Source organism: Micromys minutus (assembly GCF_963924665.1).
Source record: "Micromys minutus genome assembly, chromosome: 7".
In the NCBI taxonomy this organism is placed as follows: domain Eukaryota; kingdom Metazoa; phylum Chordata; class Mammalia; order Rodentia; family Muridae; genus Micromys; species Micromys minutus.
The window spans coordinates 19,591,920-19,609,835 of record NC_137976.1 but is presented as its reverse complement, the minus strand read 5'-3'; positions in this window follow the sequence as shown (position 1 = coordinate 19,609,835).

Here is a 17,916-nt window from a genome sequence, read left to right as displayed (position 1 = left end):
ACAGAGTCTTGGAGCAGAGGCTGTAAACTCCCACTGAGTACTGCATACAGAAGTCTTAGAACTAAGCAGGAGTGTAGCTCGGTGATAAAGCATGTGCCTAGTGCATGCAAAGAATTGTGTTTCACCCACTAAAGCACAGAAGAGCCTGCAACACAGAAGAGGATTAGCTAACACTAGACATTGGTTCTCATATCTGAACTCTCCTCAAGTTCTTGACACAGACATGATGTTGATCACTCTATATGTGATTCTTCTTATTCATAAATCCCATGTGAGGGCTACAGAAACTGCACAGAAAACACTCGCCATAGCACTCGGCCCTTTATCAAATCAAGTTTCATAGGCAATATTGTACAAATATAACCTTTCTCATTTTCAGAGATAGGTTCAGTATCATAATAGGCAATGCATTCAGAGCACCCAGCATGATGCCTAAAACATAAGTTTGCCAATAGACATGAGATCAATAGATGAACAAGTGAAAAAGTAAACCACCACTTGTTAGTAGGAAGTACTTTCTTCAAGTGTTACATGTGTCCGAGTCATGTGTACACACTGCTGCCACTTCCATCTGAGGAATCCATCCTAATTCTGGCTGCAGCTGGTATGGAGAAACATACGATGAACAAAATGGCTCCCGTCTAGAAAAGAAGGTACCTTGCTACTTAGTGGCCCAGACAGTCAGTTTGTCCTTGTAGGAACTGATTCCAAGAGACTCCAGAGGTTGCAGCAAATGGACTGTAAGCCATGGAGTCCAAGGCACTGCAAACTGAGGGCAGTGATCTGAAAGGTCTGATTCACCATTCTGTATGCAGAAAAGCCAGTCTAATACAGGGTAAACTAGAATCAGTGCAGTTAGGGAGCAAGATCCAGAAAACGTGTTTCTAGAAAAGGAGGCATCTAGAGAATGGAGCCAAGCCTAAAAATAGAGCTGATTCCATCATGCTATGAGGGGCATGTTGTCATTTAGATTTCTCTCCAGCCACTTTTTCTCAAGCAACTTTGAGCAGTTTTTATTCTTTACAATTAAAAGCGCCCAAGTCATTATCTTTCTTTCCACGAATAATTTCTTTTATTGTGCTTTATCAATATCTCCTTTTCCTCTTTAGTTAACACAAATACTTGATGTGATGTTGTTTCTAAAGTAATCCAGCTCGTTGCTTAGTCTAAGGAGGCTCACACACTTCCCCAGAAGGTTATAATCATTAAGAGAAAAGATTATTAATCTTGTATCTACTCAATTTAAGTTTTCAAATTCACAAATTTTTACAGTGAAATAAAACTATCCATAAAATCATAATGTAGGAATGTCATGTGCATCTAGAAAGAACATATTTGTGCTTAGAAGCTGAAAAAGTATTTATTTGAAAAGTGATATTTCACTGGTCTTGTGGAGCTTTCGGGTAAATTAATGAAATCCAACATTTGCCCAATGCACAGATACCACTGGGAGAGTTCTAAAAAGCATTTAGTTAGAGTTGTTCCAGGTCTACAGTGCAGGGCCAAGGTTGAACAAAAATTTTCCATCAAGCTATTGAGTACTGCTGTTGTACTAACCCTTGGTTGAAACAGCCTAGGGGCTCCCTGTTGGAAAGATTACCCCAGGTAGGCTTTGGATGTTTTGTGTTTGCTTTGCTTGCCCAGGGCTACATTGTGATTTATACACTTCAGTCATATGAGGGATTTGGGTCATCTGAAGTCATTGTTTGCTCTAGGAAACTCAGCCTTTATCCCAGGCATACTGGACCAAGACCAAACAGGTGAGTCACATGGGGGAAGAAGCCACCTGGCCCTGCTGCCAGTGGCTTAGTGTACTTTGCCCCTGGGAGGCATCATTAAGCAAGCGCATGAGAGCACATGCTTGATAAAAAGATAGTTCCTGGAGTCCTTACTTATTTCCAGCATGTCTGAGTAAGAAGCAATGGCCTTTAGAGTATCAGTGTGACATGTCCAGGCTAAGAGGAAATGGGATTTTTAAGAGACAACTTGGTGACCACGCCATCAGTAGAAAACAGATGTGTGATAGTTCTGCTCTTAGAATCTTTTTGTCCACAAAGATGCAGTAAACTGTTAAAGGACCAGTGGCTTCTTAGGTTTCCTGAGAGTAAAAACCAAAACACCAATGGTCAGGTAGATTGAGGAATTTGTGCCACGGTCAAAAAGGATGCTTCTGCCTCACTCAGAACTTAGGTACATAGGAAGAATCCATGTACAGCTACGCTTTTCTACACAGTATCTTAAGTCTGCTATCTCCAGCAAAGAAGCCATTTTGTAAAAGGTACTCAAGAACTCCAAAGACTCAGGAAAAAACTTCAGCAGCTGACAGATAGACTTTATGAAATTTAAAAGGAAATACTCAACAGACTGAAGAAATGAAAACCCAATCGGAGAAAGCTTTTCTGATGTGGACATCTGATTGGAGATAAATACCTAGAACATATAAAGAACTCGAAAAGTAAACATCAAAAAATAAGTCACCCAATAAACAAACAAGTAAGTTGACTAGACAGTTCTCCAAAGGAAAGATAAAAATAGCCAGTTAATATTTTTAAGTGTTCCCCACCACACAGGGTGGTGGTAGCACATGCCTTTGATCCTGCTCTCAGGAAACAGAGGCGGGTGGTTCTATATGAGTTCAAGGAGAGCCTGATCTATGGAGTGAGTTAGTTCCAGGACAGCCAGGGCTACATAGAAAAATCCTGTCTCTGATAAACAAGACAAGACAAAAGCAAACAAAAACACCACCACCACCAACAACAACAAAGTAAGTTTTCAACATCCTTCACCATTAAGGAACTGTACATTACATATGTTTTAAGACTCCACCTCACCCCTCTCAGAAGGCTATCATTAAAAATAATAAATCATAGTAATTTGTGGGGAAAGGAGAATCCTTATAAATTGTTATTAGGAATCTGGACAGAAGCAGCCACTAAGGAGATCAGCCTAGAAACTTCTCAATTGAAAATATGACCGTAAGATCCAGCTGAATCACTTCTGAGTATAGTACCAAAGAACATTTAGTCAATGTGCTGTAGAGAGACTGCTCATCAGTGTGGATGGCCAGACTGCGGACAATTACCATAATATAGAGTGGGTCTAGATGCCTATCTGCATATAAAATAAAAAAGAAAATGCAGTATGTATACACAGCAGAAACTAACTCAGCCACAAATAGGAATGAAATTATGTCATTTATAGGAAAATGTACAGAATCCCAGGTTAACATGGTATGTGAAAAGAAGCCAGATTCAAGGAAATCACATGTTTTCTTACGTATGTGGCATTCACATTTTATATGAAAGTAGAAGGTGAACTTCCTGGTGGAGAAGAAAGAATATGGGGAGGGGCTTGGTAACAAACCATGTGTGTAACAGGGGCACAGCAGCATACATCTATGAAAATGTTCAAGGGAGAGCCATTATTGTATGCACTAGCTAAAAATATAGCTGTTTAAAAGTTACCAAAAACTTGAAAATGTTCAGAATTAAAATACATTGGGTTAGGAAACTAAAACTCTATTTCAAATAGAGACTCATGGGTACACACATGCTTCCTTTCATTTATCCCCCACAATTCCCCAAATAATGAACCCAATTCTACCTTTGTTTCCATATCTGTGAGTCCCCAAAGTTCTTGAACCTCATTGTACATATTCATATAGACACAGAATTGTAAGACCTGTTCTCGATACATAGAACGCATATACATGACCCAGTGATTTTCACCAATGCCCCACCACCGTGAAATTCTGGTACTTTCAAGGGAGTGCCTTCAGTGTGGCAGATCCTGCTGGATTTTTGCCATGGTGTGTGGGGACAAGTGTCTGTTTGTATCCATCCACTCATCATTTAAGAGACTGTGTCCCACCCACAACAGCTCCTGCAGCCCTGCTTCTACCCAGCACTGTGGCACACGGTGGTACCAGCTCTTCTTTATCTCCTCACTACACATAAGCTAGCACGTGTTTAGAAAAGAGCAAAAGTCATCTAATCCTTGACTTCATAGCAGCTGAATTTTGCAGTCACCCTCTTTGAGAAGGGAGGACCTAGTACTATATTCCCACGTTTTCATCATCTGAAATCTTCTCGGGCCTTGCGACATGGCCTTTCTTTCATCCTCCTCTCTCTTCCCCATTCCATATACAAATATCCAGGTTGTATATTTGTATATTGTGTATTTATATATGTTGTTTTCCCAGATTTCCAAAAATTTTTTTTGAATGAGAACGTACTGAAGTAAAATCTGAGCTGACTAGATAAAATGACATGGTGTTATTCACAGAAAATATTAAACATAAAAATATTGTTCACCTTGTCAGTCACGTGAATAGAATTGGATTAAAAAAATGAAAAATAAGAGGATCCTTACCAGTCACAAAGTTCCTCAACAGAATTAACAGGGTTTTGTACAGCAAAGAAACACTAGGCTGTGGTGGTTTATAGCTAAGGGGATCTGTGATCTGTTTACCTGCATAACTTCATATCATTTGTAGAAGCAGTCTGATGAATTTTTATATGGAGAGAATTAGCTGTTCAGTAACAGTTGGCTTCTTGAGTATGCTGCCAAATGCTGAGACGATTTCTGAGACACATGGACAAGAGTGACCCAAGTAAAAATTTGTAAGGGAGAGATAAGTCAGGGGAGACAGGGAAGTGGATGCTTCAAGGGTGTGCGCCACAGCTTGAAGAGAAGAGGGAAAGATTGCAGCAACAGCAGGAGCTAATGTGTTGAAAGTTGGAAGGGCTTTGAACGTAGTATATGTGCTCTGCAGCTTCTCAGTTGTTAACCACGTTGAGGAAAGTTTTGAAGTGGACATTAGAAAATACTTAACTTATCACTCTCGACTTCTGAATTCAAAAATCTTTGGAACCTGTCTTTCGTGATGCTATGAATGTGAGAACTGCACATTACTTTGAGATGCATGATTCAGCTCATTTGCATACACATGCATTGTCATCTTAAACACAAACTGAGTCACCTGGCTCTGCTTCTTCCATGGGGTCTGAATCAGTGCCATCTTCTTTCCAGAATCAATATCAGACATCATTTTCAAGGCACCACAGTACTGTGTGGGTCCTTGTTAAACTCTGCCTATGGGTATTTATGCTAACATTGTCACCAGTAGAGTGGAAAGGAACCCTGGGTCTTTAAACACGACCAAGAAAGACATGTGCTATGGTATAAAAATGCTATAAGACATAAACTTATACTGTGGTTGGAAAAGTACCAGAAATTCATCCGTTTTAGTGTTTGTTTGTTTTTTCCAAAATCCCATATAGGGCACAGCAGAATTGTCCTGAGAAGGTTGCCACTGATCAAAGCATCATTGTAAATTCTTTGGGAAGATGATATTCATTTCTTATGGCACATTCTTTAACTATGTGGTGATACATCTGCAGTTTAAGCCTAAATTTTATTTGCAAAAAACTGAACAGGAAGTCGGATAAGACTCATAAGTGGAGCAGAAAAAATGAAATAGGGGAAGAGCATAAAGAAGTAAGGTAGACACTGTAGGTGCTTTCAAACTCACCATTGTAACTGTAAGCTTTCAGTTTCATCAGACCTTTTGCTTTCGAGAATTTGAGCTGAACTCTTCATTTTCCATCTCTAAACGTAAGGAGTGATTATCACATACCAGTCCTATTTGTGATCTATCTCTATATTTCATTTTGTAATGAAAGTAGTAGCTCCACAGAACTTAATTATTTATGTTTAGTGGGGAAAAATGCTATTCAACATAGTTTATCAGAAAGTAATGAATAAAAATAAGACTAACCTCCTTATAAACTCAAAAGATATCACACTACTTAGACGCTCTTTCAGTCTTTTAAGGAACAGACTACACTGCAGGTACACTAACAAGAATTTTTACTTCTTTCTATTATTAGGCCATCTTGTTACAAGTTGTCCATTTAAATATACTATTTTACAACTCATGATATTTAATTGTGACTACTGGTATGTGTATATTTTTCTATGATCTATGTGGGAGTGTTTTATTTTTATTTTATTCACATATTTATTTTGTGGTGCTATTACTCAGGTCCAGGCCTTCTAGCTAAACATTTTATAGCTTATTCTAGGTTTTGCATTTGGCATAACTCATTTCTCCTAGAATTATATCAACTGGGGCACCTTTGCTTAGGCACAATGCTGTCAGCCTATCCAATGCTCATTGAGAAGAACTGCTGACTCAGGTTTTGTAGCTTCTAAAATAATTGGGTTGTAGAAAAAAGTCAGGATTCCCTGAAGTTGAGACAGGTCCTTGGGGTTTCAGTCTTTTCTCTTTCAACTTTTCCTATGCAGACAGGAGGAGCCAAAGCTATGCCTTATCCCTAGGTATAAAGTGTGCTTTCTGTAATATACAACATTTAATTTGAAAGACCACTCACATCAAATTCAAAAGTGACAGAAATAGTACAACCACAGTAAAGCAGAAATATGTCGTTAGGTTCAGATTCTAGCCTAGAAGATATTCGGCTGGATGGCAATACATAAATGGGTCAAGTTTTCCGTCATATTTGTGTATAATATGGGCACGTTCCCAAACACGTGAAAGAAAGAAATCTCTCTTGGCTCTAGTCTTCTAAGTAGAGGTTTTTGCATTATTGACATCTGAAGCTGGGTTTGATGGTTTTATAAGAAATGGCTCCCATAGTCTCTGCTCTCTGAACACTTGGTCCTCGCTGTTGGTGCTGTTTGGGGCAGGTTGGGTAGTGCTTCCTTGCTGGGGTATGTGCACCACTGGGAGTGGCCCTGGAAATGAGAAGGCTTACAGCACCAGGCTTACATCCTGCTTGAATTGGAAAATGTGAGCTCTTGGTTTGTTACCATGCTTCCACACCACGATGCACCTTAGCCTCCTGGAATTGGCAGCATAGAAGTAACTGAGTAATCCTTGACTGAAGACCAGTGGTGAAGACTGTCAGGTTGTGTGCTCTAAGAAGTTTAGCTGGTCTCTGCCTCTACTCTTGCCATTTGATGCCTCTGATGTTACTTCTTCCCAAGTGTGACAACCGAAAGCATCTATAGACCTGTGAAAGTGTCACTGGAAAACACGACCCCCTTCTCTGCTACTCTCCTTTTTTTTTTCTGGTAATTTGTGCTCTAAACTAGTGCTACTAATATGTAGAATGATCTCCTGATGCTGGTTTTATATAATACAGGGGGAATTTGTAGCATTATTAATTATTAGTCATATTAACTTGTTGTTCTACCACAAGTAGGTTAGAGTCAATAAAATATATTCTGATCTGTGTCAAGTTTTACACACTGACAACCTGTTTCCTTTAAGCTATATTCCCAGAGTAGACAGAAATATTTGGAAGTGAGGAGTAATATACAGATTATCCACAATAAAAATTTAATATGGTCAAATATAGCCTACACCAGCTTTATAAACTACATCATAAAGAATACTTGCAGCATCTCACAGTACCAAAAGTTTCTGTAGAATAAGTGGGTCAGAATTACCATCAGGAGAGCTGCACTCAAAATATCCACGGATTATTATAAGCCAAGTCAAAGCAAGCAGTGCTCAATTAGACTGAGGAAGCACCCTTCCAGCAGTCAGACAGCATTTGCAAGAAACACAAATCCGAGTTAACCCCGTGAGTGCTTAATACGACTTCAACTGTTCCGAAAAGCTGACACTAGACAGAGCAGGCAGAATTTTCAGATCCATTCTTACTCAAGCTAAGGTTTTAGGTAAGCAAACAACAAACAGATGAGCTCCAAAAATCACCCAGAGGAACTTTAGAATTTACAGACCATAAAACTTGGGTTGGAGCAAAGAAAGTCTTGACTAAAAATCAAACTCTAACCAAAAGTGATTTTTTTTTAAGATGTAATTTCTTTCCCTATTCCTTGGCAACCATGTAAACAATTAATAACTTAAAACTCACAAATGTAAACCCTTGACACCCTCCAGAGAACAGAACTCAAGAGAATCAGGCTGTGTAGCAGATAAGCTCTATGCCGCTTTGCAAGCCCAAACTCAATCATTCAACAGTGTCACCAAGACAGCATCCACGGAAACAGCAAGCTATGTGGACGTTTGCCCTGGTAGGGAGTGGAAACCCGGCCTGATTGCACCAGAATCCACTACCTGTGTGATCTCTGACAAAATGTATGGTGCCAGAGAGGACAGCTCGAGGACCTGCCTGCTTTACCTCCGGTTAGAAATACAGGAATGTGGAAAGCCTTGTCTCTCTGTTGTCTTTTGCAAAAGAGGCTTCCAGAGGTGGAAAAGAAAGCCTGCCACCATCACCGCTCAGAAGTTGACGCTTTCTACCCGTTCCATTTGCAAACGAGATTTTCTTCCATTTTCTTTTTGGTCTAACACCTCATTCTCAGGCAGTATTGATTTTCCTGCAATGAGACACCTGACTCTGCTCTCCTGCTAATTGTTCTTGAGCGCGGTGTATTTTGTAACAACCTAAGAACACACTGATCTAAAGCTGAACATTATAAATAGTTATAATCAGGCACATCAAAAAGTTGAATGTAAGAGTGGGCTGAAACAAAAGTCGAAAGGCAGAGTAGGAGATTGAAGAAAGTGATAACAGAATTGGGGGAAAGGAGTCATTTTTGTGGGTAAGGTAGGAGAGAAGCTATTTTTCTAGGGTTCGGGGGTGGCGGGTTTCCCACACTGAAGGAAAGGTGATACACATTGTTCTCTGCCCTTTCTGAGTGCTCCTGAGACTGTGATTAGGGTGTGGGGAGGAGAGACTTGAAGGTATTGTTTCCTTCATGTTTGCATATATGTGTATGCATGTTTACCGAGGCCAAAAGGCAACGCTGGGTGCTTTGCTTACCTGCTCTCCACCTCCTTCTTTTACACAAGCTTTCTCGCTCATTCTTTACCAGATCACTTCAGGGGAACTACCTGACTAGCAGGCTCTTGTCTTTACCTATGCAGGGATAAGAGTACACTCGTGCGCCATGATGCTCACCTGTTGACAAGGTGCCGGGAATCGGGACTCAGGTCTTCAAACTTGTACAGCAAGGTTTTTTGTTTTGTTTTGTTTTTTGTTTGTTTGTTTGTTTGTTTGTTTTTACTGATGGAACCATCATACTAACCGACTTTGTTTTATTGTTACACTGTGTGGCTCAACACAACAAACATATGTTCATAGCTAAGAAGAGGTAGCCTTCACAAACAAGGGATTCTTTGGCCAGTTTGAAGAGCCCGAATGTAACAAACAGGATCATGTTCTAAGAATCATGTAAATGACAGGTCTATAACACCAGGCACGCCCACCACGTAACAAACCAGCTCTCAGATTTTGTACAACCCCACCATTCATCATTACTACATCACCCATGACATGCATACTTTTCCATGTTTCTCTTTTGGATGTGTGGTAGCTTGAATAGGAACGGCCTCCATGGGTCATGTATTTGAATGGTTGGTCATTAAGGATTAGCACAACTTGAGAGGGAAAGTATGTCACTAAAAGTGGGCTTTGATTTTCAAAACCTCAAGCCAGGCCTAGAGGCCTCTTTTTCCCTGCAGCCTGTAGATTCACATGTAGAACTCTCAGCTACAACTCCAGCACCATGTCTGCCCATATGCCGCCATGCTCCCCTCATGACGAAAACGGACTAACCCTGTGAAACTGTAAGCAAGACCCAATCAAATGCCTTCCTCTATACAGGTTGCTGTGGTCATGGTGTCTTTCACAGCAACAGAATGTTCACTAAGACAGGGAGTTTCCAATATCTACAGGATAAAACTTTACAGACGCCTGGGGAATTTACTGATCTGCCGTCTCGAGAATGCACAAATGGAACAGACGAAGGCAGACAAAGCTCAAACTGTATAAGAGACTCCTTTGGAGATTGAATCTCCTAAACTCGTCATCTTAAACAACAATCAGGTCAACCTGATAGTTCAGTGAAACCCTGTGTTTGAAATATGACTTCTTGAAGTTAGAGAGATGGCTCAGTTCATCACGTGTTTGTCAGGAAAGTATGAGGGGAGGTATTTGACCTTCAGCATCCATGTAAGATCCAGGGTTGGTGGCACATGCTTGTGATTCCAGTGATGAAGAGAGGCAGGTTGCCTGCTGCTCTCTGCCCAGTCAACCCAGACCAGTCTGTGAGTAAGAGAGTACCTCAAAGACCAAGGTAGACAGACAGCTCTTGAGAAATGCACCTGAATTTGACCTCTGACCTCCACACAAATGCACACATGTATGAACTCCATATTACACACACATATATAATATAATTTCAATGTCTGCTTTAGGTGTGATTTTTGGTATTTTTTAAAATCTGCCCATTTAACATTTTTAACTGATAATTCCTATTGTGTGTTACTTAAATAGTATGTCCTAGAGGTCTTAATCATTCTTACAATTATCATTGTAGGAATATTCACTTTAAGATACAGTCTGAAACCTTTGGCAATATCTTCACAAGTAAAGGCTATTCAAAAACTGCAGAGAAGAAACACAGGTAATTGGCTAAAATATAAATTATTGGAATTCAATGTCTTCTGACATAAAGCTCTTGCAGTCACCAGATTGCACATGCTAAAGAGGTGGTCACAAGCTTTCACGTGCTAAAAAGGGGAAGGGAACAGCCACGAAATGCTGGTGGGAACATATGGTGTCCATCTTGTCAGCATACGGCTCCTGGATTCTTTGCCACCTTCCCTGTGCTCAGAGAAGCTGGAGGAGCCACAGGGCAATCTGCTGTCCAGTGAGAAGAGAGCCCGAACCTGGTGGGGCTGACTGCATCGGCTCCATCCTCCTGCCTGAGCCCTGAGCCTGTACTCAGCATCCCTGTGCCCCGAAGACATGCTCAGAGGAAACCCAAGTGTGAATAGTAGCTGGTCACACTTGAAATTTTTGTTTCCTTTCTATACATTTTTAATTGTGTGATTTTTAGAATTATGAGAAAAATACACATTTGATTTTTATATTTTGCTGGGCTCCAGCCATCTATTTTTCAAACGATAGCATGCTAACTTCAGAAATAAAATATTAATAATCCATGAATTCTGTTATTTACCCATCTTTTTTTCTGAGCTCTTACACCTTTAAACTTTATTTTGGAAAAAGCTAGCTGAGAAAAAAAATTTAATTGAGAGTATATCAACTGTAGAAATGATTTTAGGAACACAGATACCATAATGATTTTGTGTCCTCTAGTTTCCAAATATAAGATCTGTTTGGGTATTTTTTTAATGACTATTGGCAATACTTTAAAGTCCACTCATTTTAAAAAAAAAAAAATATTTCCACTCATTTAGTGAATTTTTCAAATGTTATTTTATTACTATGCTTTAAAGGGATTTCTAAAAATGTTATTACAAGCTTTTTTTTTCTTCTTCTTATTCCCTTACAGTGGTGCTAGGCCCTCACTGACTAATAAACAGTCCACCACTGAGCCATACTCCCTGCCTTTGCAAACTAAATGTGGATGGTGTGCCTTGAAAACTGTCATTTTAAAAGTACACTTTCTGTTTGTGTACTTTTAGCAATAAAAAATAAAACTGACTTTGAATCTTAGCCCTAAATTTCTTAAATTACTAGCTATTAATTTGTATATGTAGAATTACAATGACAATTTCTGCACTTGTACGCATGGTGTGGAGGAAAATGTGTCCAATTCTTTCTAATCTGTGTGTCTCTCTCTTTGTTCCTTTTCTAGATTCATTTCACAAGAATCAAGTGAGAACTTTATTTCGGGGTTGGATATGTGTGACAACATCACTGTCATGTGTAGACTCTTTAAAGTATCTCTCTCTCTCTCTCTTGTCTTTTTTTATACATTAAGGCTTCCTCATGGTATTACTTCTCTATGGTCCAGAGAATTTATTTAAAGGTTTATTGTGGTTACGATCCACTGTGGATTCTAAAAAAAACCTGTCAATTTTATTTTCCTCTTCTTTTTGCTGTTTATCTATTCATTCATTTATTTGCTTGTTTAGTCATTGATAAGAAAATAGGTCTTTAAGTACATTAAAGGAAGGACTGGGGTGCTCGGAGCCAAGCTCTACCTCAACCTCCCTTGTCTCTCAGAAACTATTTCATCTTCATTTCAGAAGGTTGTCTTTACAAGATAGGAAAAGAAAGTCTGGCAACCTTTTTTTTTTTTTTAAGCACTTCAGTGGCCTTCCTCCGTCACTGTTCTAGTCTCTGCCCTTCCTGATAAGAAAGGATCCATTATTCTTAGCCTTGTTCTCCGCAGTATGCAAATGTCTTTGTAAATTGTCCGTTTTTAAGATGCTCCCAAGTTTATTTTTCAACCTCCAGTCAGTTGACTACGATGTACCTAGATAAAGATGCTTTGTATAGACTCCACTTAGCAGAGACGGGTCGCACTTCTTGCGTGTCTGTCAACTACTTGGGGAAAAGGTTCCCTCATTACCTCTTCCTCTGTGTGCTGTGTGCTTCGTTTTTGTCTGTCTCTCTTCGAAGTCCAGGTGGACATATTAAATATCTACGATTTGTGTCCCGTAAGCCTTACAGAATCTGTTCCATTGCTTTCACTGTTCTGTCAACTGCACTTTCCTTTAGGTAGTTTCTGTTGATCTATATCAATGTTCACTAATCACCGTCTAGATTCCGGTCAGTTGCCAAAAAGTTCCCTAAACGAGATCCTCCTTGTACCAAGTTCTCATTTTGAGTGTGCCGACTTCTCACTACTGTAAACTGTTCACATCTAAAAGAAACATATCCTGTTCACACGTGTTGTTTTCCTTCCTTGTATTGACTACTAATTTCCTTGTGTGGCAATGTCAACTTTGGGACATTTATTTATTGTTTTATTGTTTTAATTGACTATATACCTAGTCTCTTCAACTTGCATGCATTTCCTTCTTTTGTTACTTGTTCAGTAATTTTTTTTTTTTTTTTTTTTGGCTAAAATAAATAGGAACAGAAATGGCTAAAGGAAAACAGTTTTTGTCTTAGAAAAACCATGTCTTTTGTCATATCTGAGAGAGGATTTGTGAGTTGAGTCAGTCTAATGCTTGACAAAGCTACCGCTGGATACTTTTCAGGTTTAATGAAATTCAGTTTATAGCAGGCTTGAAAATATATGAGGAAGGAAGACAGGACTTTCTACAATGGTGCTTTGAATTTCAGCACAGATTTTTCTCCTTAGTATCCACATGGGGCAGGGTGAGGAGGGGTGTCCTGCTTTCCGAAGGAGGGCAGAAAGTCAGGTGATAACTTTTGGGCGTCAGAGTCATTTTCTGCACTCTGGATTTCAGGTCAGACTGAGGTCATCCTGCGTGTTCAGGAAGATCCTTTACCTACTGAGTCATCTAACCAACCCCCTTAGAATTCTGGATGATGATGTTACCTTCCCTCCTTCCCTCCCCCACTTTCTCCCTCCCTCCTTGCCCCTCTCCCTCTGTGCCCTCCCTTTCTAAATTTATAGATTATATTTGTATTTTACTAGGCTTTATTTAGTCTCTGAAATGTTTTATTTGCATTTCTATCAGATTGTCTGACTTTTAACTATGGACCTGCCCATGACAGAGTATCTGACTTGAGTGAAGCCAGTGAGCTTTCCCATCTTATTAACAAAATAAAGGAAAAAGCATGCTTCCCATGATAGAGATTTTAAATGCACTAAATAGCTCACACACAGAAGGAACCAGTGGTGTTCTAATTGACCTTGATCTGAACAAGGCCAAATGTGGTGCAGAAAATTAAAAGTTAATACTTTGCACATTCTTCTTCCTATTGTTCCTATTTTAATATCCAATCCTGTTGAGTTGCTTAGTCTTCTATATTTATGCTATATTTCTACTATAGAACAATCAATCTCTTTATAAGGAGGAAAATACAAAGTCATTCTTATTTGTCATGAAGAGAACAGGAGCAATAGGTAAATTACCACCGAATGGATTGCTGAATGAGTTTATTCTTTATTTTAGCAATTCCCCTCGCCATTTAGAAATGTACTTTTTAAAAAATGGGTTAAAAATGCTGAAAGACAGGTAGCCTGCCACTGCTTTGTCACGCATACTTTGTGATATAGCCTTTAGCAAAGGTTAGAAACTGAGAGAGAGAAGGGTAAGTGTATGAGATTAACATTCAGCATTATTCTGTCAACCATCTACAAGGATCACATCTTCTATTATAGCTATATAGAGAGCACAAAATGTCTGTGTTCTCCCTGTAACTGCAGTTAGAGAAACCAAGCTTGTTGAAATTAGACCATATCCACTGCCCAAAGTACATGATCCGGTGGCTAACATGTAATGATGCTATTTCTGAAAAGTGTGTTGTAATTAAATGTCACAGTCTTGCATATATTTCAGACAACTCAGCACGGAAGTCAAGTCGGGTCACAGATAGAAAGTTACTGGTCAATGATCCCATTAAGCATGGGAAGGGATGCTCTATATTCAAAATGACTTCATCTTCTCTAAGGATAAAAACCACCACAGAATCCCAAAGGATATATCCTTGTCCTCATGAGAACTCGATTAAAAATTAATACCTCCACCAATTACAATAAACTGGAAGAAGATTTTGCTTTTATTGTGGTTAAACTTTATTATAATGAGAACATTGCTAGGAAATACCATCTCAAAATAGCAGGGTATAAGGTCAAGAAAAGAATTAAAGGCACCTTGTCTTCACCTTATTGTTTTACAGTAAGACGTAAGAAAATATCTGTGACCCAAGTTTGCTGCAGTATATGATTTACTGTGCCCATATTTATGAAGACCAGCCCTGGAAGCTAAATGAAATCTTGAATTAAAGGGTCTTCCTAGGACTTGGAGAAAATAAATTTTACTTTTTGTAAATCCTTCTCACAAGGGAGTTGTGTGTGTGTGTGTGTGTGTGTGTGTGTGTGTGTGTGTGTGTGTGTTTAAGACCATAGACTGGGTTTGAATTTATATTTTTACTTCACTCCAAATCAAATATTTATTTTGAATAACAAAACATTTTATTTCAGTATAAAGCTGAGTCAGTGAACCACATTCATTACGGGACATGAAGAAGATGGAGAATATGTACTATTGTGCACAGAGAGAAGGTTTAAAGGTATTAAGCCCAGTTTCCATAGTTTCAAGATTTATGAGCAATTCAGATAGGAGTCATAGGGAAGTTAATTGGAAGCTGCATTTTGGGAGAAAACTTCCTCTATTCCTTCTTCTCTCTGTCTTCTGTGCTTGATGACCTTAACTGGTCAGAGAAGAAGGTCACAACTGTGATGTCTTCTGTATCCAGTTCTAGGAACGATGTCAACCTTCACATTTGGAAGAAACATTAATTCTAAGTGTATTCTATGTACATTGGACCATGTAATGGTGACTCTCAAATACAAAGTTATAGACATCCAAGAGTCTTCAGTGTTTTTAGAAAGTCAGTAGTATAGTAATGAGGTATTGACATTACTAAAAACAAGTTCATCTCTAAGAGGTTGATAACTTTAGCAGAAGGCATCATAAGTTACATTGTAATTAACAAGCTTTAAAACTGCTTGCAAGTAGAAATGTTGCTTAGGTATCAAAGAACTTGCAAATGAAAAACAGGCAACATAGAAATATTGCTATGCTGCCAATAGGATCAGGAACACAGGCTGAGCAGTTAGATCTTGACTTGAAAGACTAAGCGAAAGCATGTTCAGACCAAACTGAATCTGCATACAAAAAGAGTTAAAGAAAACCCCCAAATCCCTACCATAAGAGTGTCACAGTAGGAGGAAAGAGAGAATATGGTGACATACATAATCAAGTAAATATATAAAAAAAAAATACTCTCGGATCTGAAAACAGGTTGGCTGGCTCTTCAAGTTAGAAGCTCTCAGACAGGTTTTTAAAGAGCCAAATCATCGCACTGACTCTTTAAAAAGCCAATTGTGGACTTTTAGAGACTGTATTAGCTCCTTTTCTACTGCTGTGACAAAACACCAGAACCAGGGCACCTCACAGAGGAATGGTTTGTTTGAGCTAGTCATTCTGTAGGTATAAAAGCACAAAGCAGCAGGCAGTGTAACCAGGGAAGGAAGCTGAGAACTCACAATCTCAAAACTAAATTTTACAATGTTCTTGAACCCAAAAAAGAGAAAAGATTGATCAGCCTGCCAGAAGTATAACTTCCCATGAGCACAATGCAGTTTTGAAAGGCAAGCAATAAACTTCCTCCAAATTAAAGGAGACAGGATTTTAACCCTTTATCCCTATTATCAGCTGTTGCGGTAAATATTAAAAAGCGGTTCCCTTTAATCCTGCGCTAGTGCTGGCTCCCAAGGGGCCATCTGGCACTCCAGGGATTTCTAACTTGGCACTCTGAGCCACCTCTAAGAACTCAGGCACAGTTCACTCCACCACCCTTGCTGCATCTGTCCAGGGTGGATATAACAGCCCCACCACCCAGTACAAACATGACTCTACAGCCATTTATTTATCAAACAGGTTTATATGTTAAATTCTCGATCCACAACCTTCAACACAATTAGCTTAGAATCAATGGACAAAGATATAAACTGCCCATCTATATGAGATAAATTAGACCCATTAGAAATAATCATGACAACCTCATCAAGCCAGAGATGCGCCGAGAAGAACATACACATCTTCCTCCATCTTCTCCTGAATCAATCTCTGCCTACTGCCTCCCTCTCTTCTTCTCCTCCAGCCTCTTTCCCCACATACCTCTTCACTGTCTAATCATATATTGCCTTAACAACAGCCAAGCTGCCATTTGAGTTAAAGAGAATATGAAGTGTACATATGCAGACAAGCAAAGCCTCCCAGTATGTACCAACCAGAGCAACCTGGAAGAAAGTTTTTGAGGAGATAATGAACCCAAAGACCTATCTTGTAGGCCTCAGTATATAAGAGTAATAAGCAAATGTTCTGTCACAATTAAATACATTTGCTGTGGTTTGAATGTGAATTGCCTTCTAATGGCTATTTCAATACATATTTCCCAGGTTGCAGTGCTATTTGAGAAGATCGAACAACCTCTGGAGGAGAAATTTATCAGTACAGGGTGAGAACTGAGATTTCAGAGTCTGGCTCCACTTTCTGTTCATTCTCTGCTTCCTGTCTCACAAAGGTGTGAGGAATGGAATAGACCCAGCAGCATGCAACTGTCTCCATGCAGCCACAAGTAACCAGGTCTGCTTCTCGAGAAACTGTGGTTCCTCAAACTGTGAGCTCACGTGACCTTTTGTTCTGCCAGCTACTTCCTATCAGGTATTTAGTCACAGAAATGAGGAAAGTTGATATTTGGGCAATATTACCAAGCTGTTCAGTGAGCTCTTAAGCTGAAAGGTTGAGCTGAAGCATTTTCAGACGAAGCAAAACTTTTAGTATTTATCGACATACTGGTACTGGCACCTCCCTTGAGCATCAAAATCCGCAGACTCTCACAACTCATCTAAAGTACATTCATATTTGCATATAGCCTTTACACATCTTACTATGTTTTCTAAATCATCTCCAGGTATTTTAGCATGCCTAACAATGCAAATTGTTGTTAGAGTGCATTAGGAAATAATGACAAAAAAGTTGCGATTGCTTTTCGCAAATGTTTTCAATTCATGGTTGTTTGGACTGTTGAATGTAGTGGAGTGTCTACTGCAGTTGTAGATCTACAGAAAAGTAAAATCTAATAGAAATGAAAATTGCGCTGAAATATAATGTGGTAAAGTTGGTAGAATAAAAGTTTTTCCTTTTGAGGAGAATAAATATAAATTGTGTGTGTGTGTGTGTGTGTGTGTGTGTGTGTGTGTGTGTGTGTGTGTATGTATGAAAATACAATCTTTCAAAATTATGCTAAAATTTGAAAGAAGAATAAGATGTATAGCTTCTACACAGTATTTAGAAAGGCATCTTAGAAAGACAAGCAAATGTGAAAGGGTCATACTTCCCATCTTTCTCTTATGCCTTTGAGACTGAAGCCAAGTGCAGTCATTTTCTGCCAAGAA